Source organism: Cupressus sempervirens, chromosome 2 (assembly GCF_028749045.1).
Source record: "Cupressus sempervirens isolate cs-2001-9-10 chromosome 2, ASM2874904v1, whole genome shotgun sequence".
Lineage (NCBI taxonomy): Eukaryota > Viridiplantae > Streptophyta > Pinopsida > Cupressales > Cupressaceae > Cupressus > Cupressus sempervirens.
The window spans coordinates 650,249,011-650,271,415 of NC_143119.1; the positions used below are offsets into that span (position 1 = coordinate 650,249,011).

Here is a 22,405-nt window from a genome sequence, read left to right on the forward strand (position 1 = left end):
GAGGTGAGAAGTTGTATCATATATGTCAGAACTCATTCTGGAGGGGAAATGCTGAGCCTACCTGGTGTTCTTATTAGTCAAAGAATGGGACAGAAATTATGTAGAGCTACAATAAATTAAAACCAAATTCTGTCAGGGATTAGCTCTGTCATCTGCCTGCTGGTAAACCTCCGTGTAATAACCCTCGATGGTTATAACTCCAAAATACATCAATTATTCAGATGTTTGACAATTCGTCAAACACTTGGCAAGTGAACTCAAAACTCAAGCAAATGAATTGGAGATGGATAGATGCACATAACTATATATAATACCAATATGAGAATTGATTCTCCACTCTTTCAATGATTTGATACATTCACAAATTGACTGGAAATTGATATCAGAATATTGGCAGACAATTAATGAGAAACTCCCCACTTAGCACAATTTCATTTATTGGACATGACACAATAGTGTTGCAGGTAAACACAGTAAATCTGGAAATGAAATATACAATAACCAACCAGCTTCCTCATCAAACACAGCTTGGAATGTAATGCCAGGACGGATTCCAATCTCTTCAAATTCTAATCTTAGCATAGCCAAATGAATCGCAGCCTCCCACTTCTACAAATCTGAAACTCATCTAACCAAATGCTGCCTATAGACTTCAATAATCAGCCAATGCCTTCGAACAAAAAATGCAGGTGCAAATTTAATAATTTTCCCCAATGCTAGTGAAATTCTTCAACACAGAACTCTCCTTAGCTACAGTAAAATAGTAGGAGAAATGGCCAATTGTATACCTCAACACAATTGCCAATGCCAACTTAGAACAAAATCTGAGATGTGAATCTACAATACTTCAGCTGTAGATCCAATGGAGCAACTCAAAATTCAGACCCTTATACTTCAGCAAGGGCACAAAAATCAGAACTCGGAAAAAGCCACAAAGGCAACAAAAACAGATAAATATTCAAGTATGCTTTTCTCAACAAATGGGTTTGTATTTATAACCTCTAAATTCCCTTTTGTTGCCAAAATGTATCTTCACTCAAGAAGCTTCACTACACAACATTAATTAGAAGCTTCCCTTAGATTCTCTCACTTGACTTGGCTTAACTAATTAATAAATGGCACTTTCCAATGATAGCTCAACTCTCAACTTAAGTGAAATTATAAAGTGAAATTATAACTTTATAATAAGCCATTTAATAATTTATAATAATTTGGCCACTAAAAATATAATAACTCCCAAAATACTTATCATTATATGCCATCTGAAATAGGAGTCATACCCATTATTTCTCCATGTGACCAAATGCACTTTTCAAAAATAGAAAGGGTCCATCTCGATCAACACCAACTTACCACAAATAGTAAGTACACAAAACTAAACCCAAACAAAGTCCGATTTGAGCCAAACGAAGACCAACCTATAGCTTACTGAAATGTGGAGAAGATAAGACTCTCCCAAGCCAAGTCGCTACCACAGAAGACCCTCTATCCACAATAATTAGCCTACGAGGATAACAATAATAGGCTAATCCTTGAAACTCTGATGCCGACAATATTGGGGACATTACACTCCGAATACGGCTGTGGATTTAATATTAATGCCATTGCATTTCCAGCTGTTGATTTGATGATGTAATGTGGGTAATATCATCAATTAGAGGCATCATACATTTCTATTGATTTAACTTAACACAACACCAATTACTGAATCTTAATCCTAATCAGACCTAGTCCAACAGGTAATATACCACACAGAATATGCAGATATGAAATATAAACTCTTGTAAAATGAACGGTCTACACAACAGCTTGCAAAACTTGATTACTCCTGTTATTAAAACAGAAATTACACTTACAATCGATTCAGTAAGCTAGAGATTTCATAATGACAACAAAAATATTATCATCAGAAAACATAATGAATCTGTAGCCAGTGAGCTGCAGGAGCCACCTGTGAATCACAACCCTGGGCACTGAGAAAACTTTCTGAAACTCAAACAAGCGGACATTATAGGAGCCACCCAAACAGCAAGTCAGTAAAGCTAAATTATAATCCCTATGTAGAATTGTCAGCAACTGGTTCATGGGTTTGTGTTAACAAACCAGCTATGGAAATTAGGGTATTTCTGTACCCTAATCTGCAATGATAGGCAAAAAAATTATCCAATCTATTAGAGTAAAATTAATGGATAAACTACCATACCACTCTTGGTCCTAGGCTTTGATTGAATGATGATTGTTATTTTTTTCAAATCCCTTCAAAATAGACCCACACACAACTTACTTATCTGTATAGCATTTACAAACAACATCTTGGCTTTGGATGATGAGTGGGATGCATTACCACCAAGAGTGAAGGAACACTTGCCTTTTGACAAATTCATGATTTGAAGGAGAGAGCATAGTAGGCCAAGGCAAGAGAGAAGGCCAAGGAACCAAAATAATGATCTTAAACATGCCACTAGCAAGCTCACACTTCTTACATTTAATGGCAACAGGAAGTTCATAACCAAAGCTTGGATCAGAAAATTAGACACTTTCTTGACTCTTTGACCCATGACAAAAGTGGCCCAGGCAAGAGAGAAGATCAAGGAACCAAAATAATGATCTTAAACATGCCACTAGCAAGCTCACACTTCTTACATTTAATGGCAGCAGGAAGTTCATAACCAAAGCTTGGATCAGAAAATTAGACACTTTCTTGACTCTTTGACCAATAACAAAAGTGGATGTTATTAAGTTTGAAACATTGCATCTAGATAGTGCAACTTACAATTAGTGGCATCACGGAATGGTTACCTTGCAGCATAACCTCAATACTTCCTATCAGGAATCGTCGGACAGATTGATTGATCCCTTCAACAAAAAGGATCTAGAGGTATACTTCAGATATCTTACTCAGCCTAGACAGATGGGCAGTTTGAATTCTTACATTAGCAAGTTTCAGAGGCTCGTTGTGATAGTACTTGATGTGACAAAGATCCACTTGGTTATGTTGTTTACTGAGGGCTTTCAGGAGCCTTTGAGAGGTTGGCTTGAGGCTTTTGATCCATGTTGATTCATAGTAGCTTTGGTCAGATATTAGGAATTTAGGATGATAAATTGTACTGATTACAATCATATGTGCATGCATGCATATATGTCAGTTCACTAACTGACATACATACACAACTGCTATGCTAAATTAGAATAATCATTACAAACCTTTGAAAATAAATCTATCTCCTTTATATCCAAATCAAAACTCTATACAAGATCAAGTATACAGTAATCAGTACTATCAGATTCTAAATATAATTATTCTCTCTTGGTAAAGATTGAGAAATGATCTTGTTAGTCTATCAAACAGATCAAGTAATGATCGGACATGTCAATAATAAGCCTGCTTGAGGATCGAGAAAATGACTTCTCCAAGTAAATGCAGATTGGTGATTTGACATAAATAATGTCTGGTTAAGTATTAACAAGACTGATTAGTACAAGATTAATAATTGTTTATATGAACAGTCATGTCATATTAATGGACATGTGACATGTCCTCTCGTGACATGCCTTTTTGTTTCATGTCCTTTCAAACAATACTTATACCCAGCCGAAAAACCAAGAGAGGCATCGAAATTGATAAATGCTCTTTCTCCCTTTGGATCGGTGATTTCAGACTGACGGAAAAGAAGTACTTCAGCATCATACCAATAATTTACTTTGACATGGTATCAGAGCAAAGCCTGGGTGTTCAATTCAGTCAAAACTAATAAACATTGGTGAACTCTTTATTGAAGGATTATCTTGGAACAGGAAAAGGAATAATCTTCATCGCACATCCTTGCTTGAGAATTTGTTGTGAGTGATCATAGGAATCTCCTCGTTGATAGTGTGCCCGTTATGTGCTAAAAGTTGAAAGCCTAAAACGATCCTTGCATGCAGTAGTATTGAACCCCATCAATACAATTGGGATGTGAGGTGTCATGATTTGGAATCACTGTTAGCTTGCATCTGAAATAAAATATATATACTTATATTTCTTTCCAGAATTTTGGCTCAAAGAATTTGAATATGGGATTCTGTTTGTGGGCTTCATTTTGGCAAAGCGCAGTCCATTTTTTTATTGAATCTCATATCCGTAAGTGGAAGTGGAGCCATACCACTATGGATTGTAAGGGGAAATTGATGCCTTTGTTGGTGCATGAGGTCTGGAAGGTCATTGAGGATCTGTTACAACCTTGGAAGCATTACTGGGAAAGAATTCTCAGATTTGCATGAGTATATTGGAGCCGATTTTCTGTGGCCTTTGGTCCTGTGTGTGAAGGTCTTCAAGCCTCCTGTACATGACTGCTTTCTGGGCATGGGGAATAATCATTCACATTGCTTTTACCTTGGCATCAGTTTGGAGGTAGGTAGAAGTAGAAAAGAACAGATAAGACTTGTAGTTACTGTTGTCAGGTATTGCAACCCACTTGGCAGATTATTGTATGTATTTTCTAAGCGAGTACAATGCTTAACAATCTGGTTTAGCAAATCAGAAGGAAAACATGGCTGAGAGGAGGTGACTTATACTTGCTTTTGCTTGATCATATAACCACACTCAAGTAAACTGTCAATCAGAAATCACCAGCAATAGTTTCTACCTCAGGAAGCATAGTAAATGTTTGAGCCTTATAAATACGAGTTCGATTATAAATATTGTAGACATGCATTTACTGGGATAATTCTGAAAGATCACAGAAGCCTTACTGCTGAGGTTGAGTCTGGATATATCTCTATTATAGTCATTGTAAGTATTGATCCAAAGGGGTGTAAGTCATATTTCTAAGATCAGACATTTATCTGTCCCCAATATCAACATAATAATATCTATTCAAGAGAATGGGAGTGCCATTGAAGGGCCATTATTAGGCAATCATTATCAAGTGTCTAACAGTACAATGGTACTTGAACAAATGGAGATGCCTCGACAAGGATATTACAAGTAGATAGACGGATCGAGAAAAATATTATGTTCTTGATTTCAGGCAAACCAAGCTTTCTTTACAAGTTGATAATCAAGGCACGTTGGCGGAAACTTCAAATGGTTCATACTCCAAACGATTGAAAATGTTGAAAACTTAGGGTGCAAACATCTTTAATCTCTATTTAACCGAAATACATAATGAATATCCTTCTTCATAACGTGAAGGGGTGTATTAATCAATAGAGTTCCAGGTTACATATATCAAGACAGGAACTCATTATCTACATGCTAGAAGGGGGATCACGACTTACTTGGCCTAGGACTGGTTGACTCTGCCTACATTGAATTCTTCAATGATGATATCTGTAACTATTGTTGAGCCTAAGGTTTTGTTGCAAGAGAGCTATTTCAGATCAATCCTATGTCTCATTTCTTCTGGCCTGAGTTCAAATACAGTGGTTGGTGGCAAAGAACAACACATGGACACTTTTGTGTGATGCAATTTGCAGATGTTGCAATTGTTAATGCACTGGAGAACATGGTGCAAAATATGTATGCTGCAGATATCTATCAAAGTGTGAAATGGAAAATATGAATGAGCGAAAGTTGATTACTACCTCCAAATGTACTGAATGAATTCACCAGCCTATGACAGAAGAAGTTGCAGACCAGATCAAGTTTGAAACCGAGAATGTTTCATAATGGGACCAACTCAGATGAGAGTCATCTTATTATGAGAAATAATAATTTTGGGATCCTCATATTCAAGAAATTTCATCACAATTCAAAACATGGGGTGGTGCCTTCAGATCTTTGTGATCAACATTACTCTACTATGTGGTCCTACAATTCATTTTATTGGAATATATTAGAGGGAAAATTTCTGGCTAATGATAGTGTGCAGATTATGGCTGGTAAGCTTCTTCCACTCAGGAATATACAGCGTTAGATTTCTTGTGGTATACAAATCTCGAGACAAGCACACTAGTGGGGTTGTTCAGATTCGATGTGATTGTCTCTCATTGGACTTTTGGTGACTGAAAACTCTATAAAATGGAACGAGTGGGACTTTTACATTTTGGGGGGGCGGGAATGTTCCATTCCCATCTTTAGAGGTGAGATATCAGAGAAAGGATGCCACCATAAGTCAACTATGAACCATCCTTTGATTTGATGCACATGGATCTTCATTGAACAACTTGTATCAAGGATGTTGATGTACAGGGATATTTTTCCAGGAAGAGAAGATTGATGAATTAGGAATGGTACTAAGGCATCTTTTCGGGTGATAACATCCAGAGTATAAATATAAGTCAAGACAAGGGGCTCAACCATTGAGTGGGAGAAGACTGTGATAGAATGATGTTATGACAGCAAGTCCAAGGTAGTATTGGATCTAGAACTTTCAGCTGTATGGGAATCATGACAGATGATAAGAGTCTCTTGGAGCAAGATATCTTCCATGATTGTAAGCTTCCATGACAGAGTAAGTAACTAGAGGATCTACTTCAGTTGACATTGGAGGAGCTTGGACAAAAGGAAGTCGATCATGTTGAGATAATTTCTCTAGTGATCAATCAAGAGGACCAAGATTCACGAGGTGAAGTTCCATGTTGAAGAATAAAATAACTTACTACCATGGAGCTGAGTTGGTCGAACATATCTAGATCAGTTCTTTGAAAAGGAAGAATTAACATTCAAAGGAAGTCTGAAAATCTATCACAGGCAACCTTGTATGAGGAGGTCAAAAGGTTGACATATGATTCAGAGGGAGTTTGACAATCCAGACGAGAAAACCTTGGACAAGGAGGTCAAAAGGTTAGTGTTTGCTTCATGAGTTATTCTTCATGAAGGAGAAGTTGAAGGTGAAATCCCTTGTAATACATTCTTCTCTATAAGAAATAAGTTTGAGGTGAAAGTTCCTCTGGGAGTAGCTATGGTAGATCCACCCTCTGATGTGGTTCATGGTGGATGTCATGTGTGTAACGCCATGACAACAACATATGAGAGAATCCGTGATGACTTCATGTAAAACTCTTTTGTCATGTTGATGAAAGGTGCTCCCCTTAATACCACAAACACATAACACAAACAAAGAAATAACAACAATTTGTGAGAACAACATATGGACTTCTTATTATCACCGCAAATGCGGAATTACAAAATTTTGAAATACAATATGCAAACCCATGTGGGCACCTTCTTTACAATATTTTGTAACATAGAGTTGTCAACTATCACCTAGAATTGTTCTAGACAATGTACGAGAATTCTTTAAATAGGCATTTGTACACCACCTAGGAAGTTTCTAGACAAAAAACAGCTAACTCTAATTTTACATATAGAGTTGGCCTGATACACCTTTGACACTTATTTCAGAAATTTTGATTGGCCCAACTTCGAAAGGCCATTACTTTCGAACCATAGCTTCGATTGGCTATTATAACCACTTTTTGGAATCCTTAGCTTCTGATCTACAGGGCACCACTCGTGCAAGCTCCAGCGATCCCATTTTGGATCCCATTCAGGGCCTCTAAGGTCTTCAACAGTGAGCCTGAAGTTTTTATACCAAAATTTCACACCAAAAATCTGCAATAAACCCATGAATACTCATAATATGGTATTGAGCCTCAACTAGTAGGCTGATATATCCAAGATGAACATCCACCTTTGAAATTAGGACATTCAAAACCCATATGATTGACTTACTAAGTAGCAAGCCTCTAGAAACAAAAACTTTTCTCTGAGACAACCCTTATTCAAGAAACAAAAAGGGAATATTTTTGGGTGATGCAAGATTTCTCTTACACCTAAGATGCTCCTACATCAGACACTCAAGGTAATTTGAGAAGTGACCCCATCACGTCTCAAGTGTTTAGAAGAAAATCAAGATGGTCAACCTCCTCCCTTGCTAGCGATGATGAATCTTCTATTGGCCTCCCTTTCCATTTGACCAAGTATTCTTCATAAGTTCTATTCCTTGTACTTTTGGCAACACGGCTGTCCAGTGTCTCCTCAATCTCCTTTGTAGCTGAACTAGTTGCTGGAATACTCCATTGTGTTGCTACAGCTTCATCTCCATCACCTCCTTCATAATACTCTGTCAAATCTGAAATGTTAAACACTGGCGAAATATTCAATTCAGCAGGCAACTCCACTTCATAGGCATTTCTAGAATCATGCCTCTTCACTATCTTGCACGGTCAAAACTTTTTCATTTTCAACTTATTATATGTACCCACTGGAAAACACTCCTTTCTCAAATGAACCATGACTTTATCTCCAATCTAAAATTCCTTACGCCTCCTTTTCACATCTGCCTTAGCTTTATACTATGTATTCATCTTAATAATGTGTTTCCTCACCTCCTCATGGATATTCTTCAAATGTTCAGCAAATTCTTCTACTTCAGCACTACTTATTTCTTCTTTATCCAACTGTCTCAATTTAGAAGCATTTCTAGGACTGCTCCCATATACAATCTGGAATGGTGATTTACTAGTAGTCCTATTGACATAATTATTGTATGTGAATTCTGCTTGTGGTAAAATCAGATCCGGCCCTTTGGTTTATCTCCAACCAAGCATCTCAACAAATTACCCAAACTCCGGTTCACAACTCCTGTTTGTCCATCAGTCTGTGGATGATGTGATGAACTAAACTTCAAATTTGTTTGCAATTTCTTCCACAATGTATGCCAGAAATACCCAACAAACTTGGTATCTCAATTTGAAACTATGGCAAACCATGTAGTCTAACCACTTCTTTGAAAAACAACTCCGCCACATGAAGAGCGTCACTAGTCTTCTTGCAGGGAATGAAATGTGTCATTTTTGAAAATCTGTCAACCACCACAAATATTGAATCATACCCACACTGTGTCCTTGGTAAACCAAGAACGAAATCCATGCTGACATCCTCCTACGGCTTTTCTGGTACAAGTAATGGCTAATACAACCCAATATTTTGTTTTACACCTTTTGCTATCTAACATACTCTATAACTTTACAAGAACTTCTTCACATCCTGCTGCAATTGTGGCCAATAATAATTCTTAGCAACCAAATCAATGGTTTTATCTCTACCAAAGTATCTAGCCAACCCTCCACTATGCTTCTCCTTGATGAGATCTCTCATAGAACTTTTGAGAATGCACAATTGACATTCTTTAAACAACATACCATCTTGGATTATGAAATCCAACCACTTTGTCCTATCAAGTGTAATAGGTTTTGTACAAGCCCTCCAAGCTTCGCCAAAATCAGGATCCTCTGGATACAAATTCTTGAGTTCTTGGAACCTAACCACCTCAATCTGCATTTCTATCAGCAAAAGGTGTTTTCTACTAAGAGCATCTGCAACTCTGTTAGAGTTCCCACTCTTTTGTTTCAAAACAAATGTATAACTCTGCAAAAACTCAACCCACTTCAAATGCCTTTGGTTCAATTTTCCTTGACTATTCAAATATTACAAAGCTTGATGATCAGTATACAAAACAAAATCCTTATGAAGAAGATAGTGCCTCCACTTCTTTAATGCCTGAACTATAGCATAAAATTTCTAATCATAAACACAATATTTTCTTTGGCATTATTCAACTTCTCACTGAAATAAGCAACAGGTCTACCTTCTTGGCTCAAAACAACTCCAATTGCAGTACCACTAGCATTGCAATCTACTTGAAACACCTTATTAAAAATCTAGAAATGCTAAAATAGGCTGCTTCGTAATTTTTTGTTTGAACAGATTAAAACTCTTATATACTCCTATAGTCCACTTAAATACTTTCCTATCCCCTCTCATTGTTTTAGTCAAGGGTCCACACATACTGTTAAAACCTTTAATAAACTTTCTCTAAAAACTAGCCAGTCCATGGAAAAATCTTACCTCAGTTGCACTCCTTGGAGTGGGCCATTCAAGGATAGTCTTCACTTTCTCAAGGCCCATTTTCAGACCTTCTGCTAATACTACAAATCCCAAGTACACCAACTCCTTCACAAAACTACACTTCTTTCGATTTATTAACAGCTTTTCTTCCCTCAACTTATCAAACACGTTACAAAGATGCATCAAATGCTCCTCCAATGTCTTGCTAAAGATCCAAACATCATCTAGGTAAATAATGACAAACTTACCCAAAAACTCCTTCAGTACCTCATTCATGAGCCTAATGAAAGTGCTCGGTGCATTGGTTAGCCCAAAAGGCATGACTAACCACTCGTACAATCCTTCCCTTGTCTTGAAGGCAATCTTCCACTTGTCTCCTTCTTTGATGTGAATCTAATGGTACCCACTCTTCAGATCTATCTTTGTAAAATACACAGCTCCACTCAAACAGTCCATAATATCATCCATCCTTGGCATTGGAAATCTGTACTTGATTGTGATCTTGTTGATAGCCCGTGAATCTATGTTCATCCTCCATTTTTCATTCTTCTTTGGTGCTAATACTATTGGTACGACACATAGACTCAGACTCTCTCAAATCAACCCCTTATGCAATAACTCATGAACTTGTCTGTTCAACTCTTCACTTTTTGTCGGTGTCATTTTGTGTGCTACTTTGTTTGGCAAACTAGCTCCTGGAATCAAATCCATTTGGTGACTGATCTTCCTCACTAGGGGTAATCCATCAGGCACGTTGTCTGACACAATATCATGAAACTCTCCCAACAAATCTACAACTTCTGCAGGTACCTCCTCTACTTCTTTACCATCTATTGGGATTACAACAAAACACATATGCTCATGCTTCATACCTTGGAGAAACTCCTTTCCATCAACAAAACATATTTTGGCAGCACTACATACCTTTTCTTCTTTCTCCTTCAACGATTTCAACTTATGTTTCACTCCATCCTTTGTCAGAGTGTAGGTATTTGCTCACCCATCTTGTATAGCATGCTTGTCAAATTGCCACCGCCTACCCAGCAACATATGACATGTCCATAGCTATGATCTTAGAAAGCACCTCATCATGGAAACTTCCAATCTTGAACTTCATTAGGCACTGCTCATTGACCATGACCTTGTAGTCATCTTCCACCCAGGCAATACGATATGGACGTGGGTGTTTCTATCTCTTGAGATTTAACTTTGTGACCATCTTTTTTGACACCAGATTGTCAGTGCTTCCACTATCAATGATCACATTACAACACTTAAACTTCACATTTGCACCTTGTGCAAAACAAACTCCTCCTTTGATCGGGTTTATTCTCACCACTCAGCAAGGCTCTTCTATTAACTAGGACTTCTTCTCTTTCAAGATCTTCAGAATGGTATGATTTGGCATCTTCGGCAATATGCACAACTCTGGCCTGGCCTTCAATTCTTGTATCTGTCCTTCTTTGGCGCTGGGAACATTCAAATGCTACTTCTCCATAGTGAAAACACTTTCCATGAAAATCTCCTCTTCTAGATCCTTGCCCTCTTCCTCTTCCTCTCTGATCTCTATTATTCTGATCATGGAAACAATTGGAATTGTTTCCCCTCTGGTTCTGACTGCTACTTCCGGCCTCATCCTTGGTCTTTTGATCATCATTTTGGCCTCCATAAGACCATTCGCCAAATCTTCCATCGCGACCTCTTCCACTATTCTTGTTATCAAATTTTTTGTTCAACTTTTCCTCAACTTTTAGGGAAAATGGGTACGCCACCTCAATAGTGATCATTTGAACTAGACTTAGCTCCTCTTGAATGCTTGCCCTTAACCCATTAATATAACAGGCAACTTTCTCCTTATCAGCTTCCGCATGCCCAGTTATAATGAGAACTCGGTAGAACTCTTCAGTATACTCTTGAATAGATCTTCCTACTTGCTTCAACCCTTGCATTTTCTTTAGCAGATCAAGCTCATAATCCACGGGAATGAATTATCGCTTCAATTTAGCTATCATCCAGTCCCACCTGGTGATTTGTCCTTTCCTCTTTTGTTCCAACTAAATCTCCTCCCACCAAATCTTCGCATGTCCCTTCAGTTTTGCCTTCGCAAACTTGACCCTATTAGAATCCTCAATATCTTCATACTCAAAGTATTCGTTCAATTCATTGATCCAACCGATCAACTCCTCTGGGTTAAGATTTCCCAAAAATGTGAGAACATCAAACTTAGGATTTTCCCAATCTTGGAGATGTCCTTGAAAAGTCTTTCTTCTTCTAGGTTCAGAACCACCTCTACTTCAGCATTTTCTTCTTCTTTGCCTTCATCCTCGCTTTCATCTCTTACGACAAGATTTATTCCTCTACGCATTTGTTCTTCCAATGCTTGTACTGTCTTTGGAGGGCTCTAAAACCCTCAAGTTAACACCTACGACTCTTCCACCATGCTCTCTGCATGGAGGCATTTTTTGTGCTCCCACTGAAACCCTAGTGCAAACTGCCTCACAATCGGCAATCTGTCTACATGCTCAACCTAAACCATGAGCCTGGTGCAATTGCCTCACAGTCGGCGATCAATTTACACACTCAGGAACTCCTGCTTTGATACCACTTAATGAAGGGTGCTCCCCTTAATACCACAAACACACAATAGAAACAAAGAAATAACAACAATTTGCGAAAACAAAATATGGACTTCTTATTATCACCGCAACTATGGAATTACATAATTTTGAAACACAATATGCAAACCCGCATGGGCATCTTCCTTACAATAATTTGCAACACAAAGCTGTCAATTATCACCCAGAGCTGTCCTAGATAATGTACAAACATTCCTTAAATAGGCAATTTTACACCGCTCAAGAAGTTTCTAGACATCAAACCCTAGCCCTTGAGACCAACTAACTTTAAAATTACATATAGAGTTGGCCTGATACACCTTTGACACTTATTTTGAAAATTTTGGTCGGCCCAACTTCAAAAGGCCATACCTTCCGAAACATTGCTCCGATTAGCTATTATAACCACTTTTTGAAATCCTTGGCTTCTAATCTACAATGCCCGACTCTAGTCAACCCCATTTCGAAGCCCATCCAGGGCCTCTAAGGTCTTCAACGGTGAGCCTGAAGTTTTTATACCAAATTTGCACACCAAAAATCTGCAATAAACCCAAGAATACTCATGATATGGTACTGAGCCTCAACTGGTAGGCTCATATATCCAAGATGAACATCCACCTCTGAAATTAGGACATCCCGAGCTCATGTGACTTACTTACTAAGTAGCAAGCCTCCAAAAACAACTCCTCTGTACTAAAACAACCCTTATTCAACAAACAAAAATGAAATATTTTTGGGTGATGCAAGATTGCTCTTACACCTAGGATGCTCCTGCATCACATATGTGTGACTATGACTTTATGGGCCCCTTGTGTACATTATTGAAAGGTGACGATCTTTCAAATAATATACACTTGCATCCAACATTGTAAGATGACGACTTTACAATGTTCAATATCATGATGAATATCATGTGACTTGATTTCATAGACATGCCATGATAGTATCTCTTGGACATTTTGATAGATATCATGAGCCGTGATATCAATTAAATATCATTATGTTCTTTATGAGATAATCATGGTGAATATTATGTGATGTAATATTCACAGACATGCCATGATATGTTATGTTAGGCATCATGGGACATGATGCTAGTTCATGTATCATAACTTGGATATAAGAAGAATGTCATGTGACTTGATGTTCTTCATATCCTTTGATATCATGAGTTAGGTGATATCTCTATTGATATAAACTTGATTATTGTCCCTAGTTAAAAGGGAGTGTTGATTCATAGTAGCTTCGGTTAGATATTAGGATGATAAATTGTACTAATTACAATCATGTGTGCATGCATGCATATATGTTAGTTCACTATGTGAACCGACATACATACATACATACACAACTGCTATGGTCAATGAGAATAATCATTACAAACCTTTGAAGATAAATCTATTACCCTTATATCCAAATCAAAACTCTATGCAAGATCATGTATACAGTAATCTGTATTATCAGATTCTAAATATTTATTCTCTCTTGGTCAAGATCGAGAAATGATCTTATTAGTCTATGAAACAGATCAAGTAATGATCGGACATGTCAATAATAAGCCTGCTTGAGGATCGAGCAAATGACCTCTCCAAGTAAATGCAGATTGGCAACTTGACATTAATAATGTTTGATTAAGTATTAACAAGACTGATTAGTCTAAGATTAATTATTTTTTATATGAACAGTCATGTCATGAGCGGACATGAGACATGTCCTCTCGTGACATGCCTTTTTGTTTCATGTCTTTTTGAAGCAATACTTATACTTAGCCGAACAACCAAGAGAAGCATTGAAATCAATAAATGCTCTCTCTCCCTTTGGATCAGTGATTTCAGACTTATAGAAAAGACGTGCTTCAGCATCATACCAATAATATACTTTGATAATCTGCCTTTCTTGCATGGAGCCATAAAAAAGGTAGAGGAGTATGGAGCTTGCAGCTCCTAAGAACCAATTTCAGCCTAAGCCTAGCACCTTGCCTTTTGCGGAGGATTATCCACCAGTTGCAGATCAAAAGAAAAAATACTATGGTATTGGTGAAGAGATCCCTATGACCGTGATCATAATTGTCCATTGAGGCCAAGGGACAAATTCAACCATTCGATGAGGGTTAACTATGATGATGAGGAGTCTGAAATATCAGACCAGCCAACTCTTTCTGAAAAAAATGAGGTTTGGAAAGCCTCTCTAGAGTTTGGATTTGATGCCAAACTATCCTTCTTGGCACTATCTACCACTGCACCAAGTGCATCTTCTTTCAGAATCAGGGGTTCAATGGATATATGGCAATGTACTGCCATGATAGAGACTAAGGGTACACATAATTTTATTAGTGAGGGTTTTGTCAGTATGTGTAGACTTCAAACAGAGGACTTTGTTGGATTCCGTATTAGAGTGGCAGATGGTTATACTGTTTCTTGAACTAGAAGGATATGTAATCTCATTCTTTCACTTGATGACGACAAGCTACAGGCTGAATTTAATGTAGTCAACTTGGGTGAGTCAAATATGATATTGAGTATGCAATGGCTCCAAGATATTGGAGAGTTCACCCTCAACTTGCGTATGATGGAGATGAGATTTGAGTTCCAAGGCAGGAGGTATGTGTTGAGGGAGATTACAGAGCGGATCTTCCACTCTATTTCTCTTCTTAGAGAAAAGAGAAAGGTAATAGAGGAGATATATAAGATGATCTAGGAGTGTGACACCTTTCATGACTCCGACAATTCAAAGGTGTGCAGTTTAGATCAGCATAATGATGAGGTTCACATTGTAAACAATCTTTTATTTGCGGAGGATGCTGCATTGTCATAGATAAGATAAGATAGATAAGATAATGATATTAATGTCCAACAAAAGACCAACAAAGGGTCTATGGGACTGAATAATTACAATAGAGAGGCTGACAACAGCAGGAGCACACAAAGGTGTTTGAGAAAGAATACAACAAAAACAAGATAAAGCATCAAAGAACCAGAGAAGAGGCCAAGAAAGAGTTTAGGAATCCTTTCTAGGCGAAAAGAAGTCAGTCATTGAATGAAATGTATGTCGATGAGTAAAGGCCCTACCCTGTATGTGGCCACTAGTAGAGGAGTGTCGCTGATGCAAATAGCTGGTCCGGGATCTGACGTATTTGGAATGTTTGGTAGATCTAGTAGAGCTAGAAGGCCTTTTCACCCCACGCAAAGGAGATAATGGTGTGCAAAAGGTAGTAATGAGTTGAGTAGATGTAATGTCCCCATTTTAGCAGTTGACCAAGTGTGTATGCGTTAGCCTTGTTCTACATGGTCCCGAGGGCTAACGAAGGGTTTAATGGGATCTTGGAGTGTTTTGGCCTAGTCATTTCCAGTTTGGGCCAAAACAAAGTTGATTTACTCAGTTTCAGGCATACTTACTATTTTTAGTAAGTCGACAGGACACAGTGCAGGTCAATTTTGGTGATTGGATTCGATACTCCTCAGTGAAAGCTTTCCGATGAGCTATCACTCGCATTATTCGGAGTCCGATTGCTAATACATTTTAATGCCTGAAGTTTTATTAAAGTAACGTCTAATTTAATTGTAAAATATTAAAGTGTTACTTTAATATTTATTTTATGGTGATGTGTACCCAAGGGAGACATAAGGGGTATTTTAATATATGTTTTATATTACACATCTTTATCCCACATTACCCATATGAGTTGACCGGACCCGTGGGAATAGAATAAAAGGAAGCATTTGTAGCTTCATTAAACAGGTTGAATATGAGAAGAAATTGGTGTGTGAGTTGCAGCTTTGTTCTTGGCATTTGAGGACGTCTATCCTCTCTTGTAACATTCTAGACGTCATTCCCTTGGGGTTTGGCCTTTGGAATTCTTTCTTATTGGCTTCGTTATCAGGCAGTTTAGTTGCATTTCCGGCTACAGGCAGATTTGATATTTTGCTCATATCTTCTTCACTACTTGTCTGACGCTTATGCCGCTTGGAGGGAATGGTATTATGAAGGTAGTGGACTGATTGGAGGACAAAGTATTGTAGCAGCAAGTTCGTAAGCATGGGCTGGAGTATTATGACAATATTGCTGAAGTAATTAGTGAGTTGATAAATCTGCCATGTATTTGGTTTTATGAATTCTGAAAATAACATTTTATTAGCAGCCGTTCATTTCCACTTTACAAATTATTGTAGTTTCTTTCTTGTTTATGTTGTATGATACCAATTCCATGCACGAAACACAACAAACAAATAAACGTTTGATTTCCAGAGTTATAAGGGGTTTTAAGAAGTTGAATGCAAACTGTTTGACATAATTCCTTTCAGCAATTTGGTTTAGTTTTTGGGACATTCAGGGGTGCCCATTACAGTAGACGAGTGCCGATGCGAAAGCAGTGACTGGATCGTGCTATCACAGAGCATAGTGGTCTCTCGAAAATAAAGTGCAAGACAGTGCTGATCATAGTAGCTGAAAAAATCATAAAGAGAGAAGCAATCCCGAAACAAGTAGAAAAATATCCCTCTAATCTCATAATAAATGGGGCAACGGAAAATGAAGTGTGTCTCAGTCTCCACCTCACTCGAAGTGCACAGTCTGCAGATCCGTCTCCACTGTCTGGACCGAAAGATGGTGAGACCCAACTCTGAAAGATCCCAAAGAGATGCACAGAGCATGAGACCATCTTCGAGAAAGGTAGCTAGGACGAACAATAATACCATTAGACATCTCTAAAAAGTTCTTCGTGTAAAAGGACATCCGTGGGCGTAACCCACTAGGAGGGTTAACCCAGGTAGTGGCAATGTACTGTCTGTAGATGTCAAGTCTGACATGTTCATTCAACTCCTGCCGAGATGGGAGGAGATGAATTGAGGCATCCAGTGAGAACTGAAAAGGGGGGAGGCAGTCAATATCAATCCAAATCGAACCGAGTAGAGAAGAGGCATGTGCATACCAGCAACGTGTGCAAGAGCCAGACTCAATGCTCACAGTAGATACAAATAAACAAAAAGCTAAATAGGAGTACCAATCATGATCACCAACATGATCCGCAAAGCCACGGAGACGATGAAGGAACCAAACCAAATATAAAATGGCCGCAAGATTGAACGGATGAGCACCGAATTCCGCAAGAATGATACTATGAGGGATGAACTTGTGACATCTAATGATGCGCCTCAAAAATAAAGTCTAAACCCGCTCGATCGAGGCCCAGTCAGAACCAAGGAGAGATGGGTCCCAAACCACAAATCCATAGAGAATAGTAGGCCTCACAAGAGAGTCCAAGAGAGATAACTTGGACGAGGTATCCTAGAAATTATGCTTGAAACACTGTTTCTCAAGCAAAGCAAGAGAACCCATACCCTATTTAACTTAGGGTGGATAGCTAGCCTCATACTAAATCATGGTCCTGAAAACTCAACTCCCAAATAAGTATAGGATGTAGTGATCTTGATCTCTTGACCTTGAAAGAATAAGTGGAGATGTGAAATCTTTAAACAATTGAAAATCATGACCCAAGTCTTACTCAAGTTAACCACAAGTTGTCGCTGATCACAGAAGGAAGCCAAGCCATCAAGAAGCCTTTGTAAAATGTCTGGAGAGGGAGCAAGGAGAACCACATCATTGGCAAAAAGAAGGATGGAGATCAAAACCTGGTGAAGAAAATAGCCATCTCCATGAAGCGAGTACCTCCGTAGAAAGTCCTCAAGCTCATCAATATATAATCTAAACAACGTAGGGGAGAGAGGACAACCTTGCTTAATCCCAATGGTGTTATGGATCGGATCCAAGAAACCCTCGGGAGTCCTGAATCTACCAACCACGGTCTCATAAAATCTCATAATAGTGGTATGTAGCATCACAGAAATGCCAATCTCCCTAAGCCTCTCAAACAGAGCCACCCTGGGAACTGAATCAAAAGCTTTGCGAAAATCGACAAAGCAACAATATACCTTCTCCGATCTGTGTCTAGCCTCCTCGATAATACCTCGTAGAGTGAAGATGTGGTCCATAGTCTGATAATCAACTCGGAAACCTGCCTACCCTCTGGATCTACAACCAATCTTGTCCAACCTCACCTGATAACATAGTATTAAGGGTTGTTACATACACTTTGGCAAACGTGTGCCCAATCATGATGGTTCTGTAGTTCCTCGGATCAAAGACCGAACCGGTCTTATGAATAGGATAAATCAAATGCCTAGACCAGAAAGTCGGAAAACCAGTGTGAATCACTCTATTAAAAAGAATAGAGCGATAGGGATCCAAAACTAAGGCACCAAACTTAAAATGCTCAGTCTGAAAGCCTTCCTCATCAACAGCTCTACTACACTTCATGGATCTGATGGCCTCAAAAATGTGGGAAGGGGTGAACAAGTGCTCGAAAGGAGGCGGAATGGGATGGATGGAAGGCTGCCCCAGAATGTAAAGAGCCATGATGTGCAAGGGAAGGGAGCGAAAGTCGAGGGTAGAGGGAGGAGGAGAACCACAGGGGAAAAGAGTGCGCCAAAAACTCAGCGTTGAGCAGAGGGATTTGCACTTGGAAGTGGCAAAGGAATGCTTCTTACCACGAAGAAAGCGAAGATAAGAAGAGTGAATGCGGGTAAAGTCAATGGAGCGAGCCATAAAAGCAAAACGCATAAAACGATGGAAAGATTTGCAGTCTGTATCAAACCATTGGTTCATAGGACAAGTATTACGGCATTTTCTATGAAGGGGCAAAGGAGGGCGATAAGGAATGGAAAGAATGGCAAACTTCTAAATAGTTGTCGCAAGCAGGTCAAACATGGAAGCAGCCTCGCACGTGGCAGAGAATCATGAATGGTTGAGGAGCCTCAAAAGGTGAGTGGAAAAGAGCTCACAATCACCTTCGATAAAACAAAAGCGAATGGGTGAGTGGGCAGTGGCAGAGGAAAGATGAGAGGCCGAGATAGTGGACAAGAGACGAGAGGAGAGGCGAAGGTGAATACTGAGGAGAGCATGGTCTGCAAGAGGAAGGCACAAAATGGTGATACTGTGAATGTAAGAGATGAAAGAGGGACAGGCAAGGACATAATCAACAACACTAGCACCCCCACCATGAGGCCAACAAGTGAAGAACTCTGAACTAGGGAAGCAAGAAAGGCCATTCAAGATTACCAAAACAGAAGACTCACAAAACCACAACAGATGTCTACCATACATAGATAACAGCCCAAGAACATCCTCAGAGTGTCACTGAAGTCCAAGGGAAGTCGGATCAATCTCAATAGAGTAGATGATGTCCGAGCTACGATCAAAAAGTGGAGTTTGGAGTTCCCTAGTTCTCACATTAAAATCCCTGAGAATAATAATGTCACCAAGAGCAACAAACTGAGAAATAGTGTCTTGAAGATCAACGTACGGGTCTCCGTCCTTGGTACCATGAATAGCATAGTGGGAGAAAGTTGGCGGGAAATAGCAAGTAGCCAAAAAGAGATCTCTCTAATGGTGACACTTACAGTCAATGCGGACTCACATAAATCTGGCAAACATATTTGAGTGTACAATAGAAGTACTTCTGAAAACATCCTCCTTGATCAAACAAGCCACACCACTCGAGCCACGTACACCACCAGAAGCACGAACCTCCTCTCTACATATAGATAACCACTAATAGCCAATAACACCCAGAAGAGGATGTACAGGACTCTCATGAGTCTCTGTAATGACAAGAATATCTGCAGATCCCACAGCATTACATAAGAGGCCAGGTAATGACCAGAGGGACCCATTGCCATTCCAACAGTTAACAAGAAGGGAGCAAGTGGGGGTCTCCCTCTTGTCCGAGTGCTTGTGGGACCATCATTTGGCCTTGGGGGCTTGCCTCTCTACCCACCCACTGAGAGGGGAATCTCTAATAACTGCATTTAGATTCTTGATAATAGCCCATTTACTGGCTTTTCTCGCATCCACGACTATCCCACGAGCATGTTTTAGCTTTGCAACCTAAGCCTTCGTAAGATCTTCATCTAAGAAAATCTTGGAAGGTAGAGATAAAAGCTTACTCTTGGCTCGGAGAGTCCGGAGTCTGTCTGCAAGTGAAAAAAACTGATAAATAGGATGTCACCATGTCCAACCCAGCATCTATCCAACTTGATATTAATAAGACCAAGATGATTGCAAAGGAAAGTGTGTCTAGCTTCAAGATGATCAAGAGGGGGAGGGAGTCCACGAACTTGCAGGTTGAGCTCATGAACCTATCTCACCCTCTCATCATCGATCTTACCTTGTACCATTTTATCAATACTAGCAAGAGATGCAATGTCCGTGTTACTACAAAGGGAGGCCCATGACTTAACTTTCTCTTCAGACAAGAGAAGAGAGCTTAGCTGCAATAATGGATTGTTGTTCCTTGATGGCATCAAATTCCTCTAGTTGTGTGATGATGGAACCAATATTGGTTTGCAAGCCTGATGTTTCAATGGTGAAAGTATCTGAGAAACTTTGTAGCAAAGTCGAATTGGAGGTTGAGTCACTCTTCAGTTCAAAAATGGTGTTCGTTAAGGAAACAACCTTCTCCCTCAGCTGCATATTATCCATTTCTAGTTTGGAGATTTTGTCACACAACCTTTGCTATGTGATAGGGCAGGAATCTCCGATGTCTGCCATAATCGGAAGAGCAGAAGACCAATCAGTCAAAACCATTCAAACCCTGCAAAAAAAAACCTTACTATTCCATATAGTAAAAATCTGAGCCAAGAAAAACCTGTTTGCACAGCAAAAATTCGAACCCTAACTGAAGCAAATCCGGCAATGGTAAGTCTGGAATGAAACAGGGCAAATCTGGAATGAACCAGAAAAATCCATAACAATAAACACATTTGCATAGCAAAAAACCAAACCCTAACAATGAAGCAAATCCGGCAATGGTAAATCCAGATTGGAGAGAGAAAAATCCGCGCTGATAAACACGGAGCTCTGCAATTCGAGCAAGAAGAAACACCTGCAGGGAACTAGAAAGAAACCAAATCGAGCTCCCGGACCATGGGAAGGGAAAACTTGTGATGGAGTGCGAACGCAACACTGGTCGATAGGAATGCGTTGCAGAAGACGAACACAGGAATGAACAATGGAAAGACGAAGCAAACTAAAGAAGCCCTATGAACCCATAGTCAGTACATCACCGAGCTCAAATGCCATAGAAGACCATAGTGAGGAGCAAGTGCGGAAAGGAGAGATCGCAATGGGAGGAAGGCATCAGATCCAAGAAAGAAAGAGAAGAGCATATGATAATTCTCTCTTCAAGGTTGATGTTGATCACTCTCTTGAGATGAGCATTCATGGTGTTTTGGATCATACTAGTGCATCAGCATTCCAAACAAGTTTTGTAGAGGATTTTTCAAGCGTGTACATGGTAAGGAGTGCATAACGTTTTCCATTTGAACCTCATGTACATGATATATTCCGGATGCACAATCTAGTTGCACATGAGCTAGATGATATGCATCATAGATTAAAATCTTGTCGAGAAGTGGCAGATATCTTTGCTTCTCATGTGAACTTTTGAAAAATGAGAAAAGTCAAGGTTTTCTAGCAAGAAATTCAAGCCAAGAAGACCTTAAATTCTCGGCAAGAAGTTGGCAACTTCTTCGTGATAAATTGCAAACTTCTCACGGTAACTTAATTACTTTTGATAGGTGGCACTAGTAAAACTGTGACGCCCAACAACTTGCCCATTCATTGTTTATCTTGCAATTTTGAGTGTTAGGAGAGAAGGGTTTCGATGGAGAGATATGGTCTTTGGCAGACTTCTAGATCGACTGCAAGTGGATTTGAAGTGGACTCGAAGAGATTTTTCAAACGAATTTGGATTCACAAGTAAGTTTTCTGAATTCTTTTTCTCTTTAGTTAAAAATCATTTTGTCTTGCCTTAGTTGCACCTAACATTATAGAAACTCTAGAATACCATTTGCAATGTTCTCTAACACATTTTAGAGCATAATGAATAGATCTAACACCA

General features: G+C 39.1%; 1 protein-coding gene across 2 annotated transcripts in view; it reads right to left on the reverse strand.

Annotated features, from left to right (window-relative positions):
* Positions 1 to 22,405, reverse strand: part of XEG113 (xyloglucanase 113) — a 146,511-nt gene that overhangs the window by 34,708 nt on the left and 89,398 nt on the right. The gene's annotated exons all lie outside the window — the stretch shown is intronic.